Source organism: Arachis ipaensis, chromosome B08, assembly GCF_000816755.2.
Source record: "Arachis ipaensis cultivar K30076 chromosome B08, Araip1.1, whole genome shotgun sequence".
Classification (NCBI taxonomy): domain Eukaryota; kingdom Viridiplantae; phylum Streptophyta; class Magnoliopsida; order Fabales; family Fabaceae; genus Arachis; species Arachis ipaensis.
In genome coordinates this window covers 10,316,059-10,317,454 of record NC_029792.2, presented here as the reverse complement: position 1 = coordinate 10,317,454, position 1,396 = coordinate 10,316,059, and positions in this window count along the sequence as shown.

Here is a 1,396-nt window from a genome sequence, read left to right as displayed (position 1 = left end):
AATATAATTATTAAGTGTATAAGAACTATGTTTGAATTATAAATTCTCTAAATAAAATTATTCCGTTTAAAATATTTAAACTACGATTTCAATCATAAATTACAATTATAATTTAAAAAATTTCTTTGATATGATATTACATTTTTTTCCTCCACTTCACTATTAATAGATTGATATTGCAAGTCTAAATTATAGTATTTTATTGAATCTTGACTGAAAAAAAAATAGTTACTTGTATCTATCATTCAATTTATTTAATACACTATGTGCTAACACTAATAATTTTTTTTTTAAAAATATATTAATAAAAATAGATATAATATAATTACAAATATATTATAAATAAATAAAATATATAAATAAATACTAAATCAATATGCTTACCATGGTGTATTAAATTATGTATTAGAGAATAATTATGTATTCGATTGCTTGGTGATCACGTAGAGAATTAAGTAATTGGATTGTAAATTGATCCCACTGTGTGTATATTATTTTTTCTCATTTTTGAATGAAAGCGAGAATTAAGAGAAATAAATAGTAATACATAAAGAAAAAAAAATTTTGCACCACAACACATAATTATTACCAAACAAAATATTCATATTAAAATATTAAAATTTTTCATATTGCAAATCATGAAGATCAATCACAATGTACTGGTCACTTCTCCTTATTTTTTACTATAATATAAATTTTTCTTTTCCCATCAAGAGTCTAATAACATCTAATTGAACAAAAAATTGAATTAAAAATACCAAATTAAGGTCAAATGAGTGAATAATATAAGATATTATAACTTTGTACGAGTATAAAATAAAGAGAATTTACTAATTTATTTTATGTTAAATGATAAAACCAACGGTAGTACATTAATAGAAGGATATACCTTAAAAAAAGCCACAATACAATTTCAAATATTATTATAAATAAACTGTTAAAGTTTTGTTATCGATAAAATGATACTATTATACAATTTTTTTGGTAAAACTTAAAATTAAAAGGAAAACAGTTTTGTGTGGTTTAATATAAATTAACTACGTACCAAATAAGTAGAATCGTTCATTTGTTTGTTTCAATATATCATCGACAAGCAAATTAAAATGATTATCTCGAATTTTACGATCATAGATCGTATGTACTATACGTGACTCATTTTTAAAAGATATTTTGCACGTGTGCGCAGTCGAAAGATATATTCCGCTTGATTCCTCAATCTTAAAATTTGAGAAGATATAGACTTTTCTTTCTACCAATTTATTCTCAAATATTTTTGTCAAATAATTCTTTATTAAACAACAAATTATATTTTATTGTACTGTACTACAAAACAAATTAAATATAAAAGCTATTAGCATCTACAAAGCTATTAAAAAGAATTGTCTTTGACTTATGA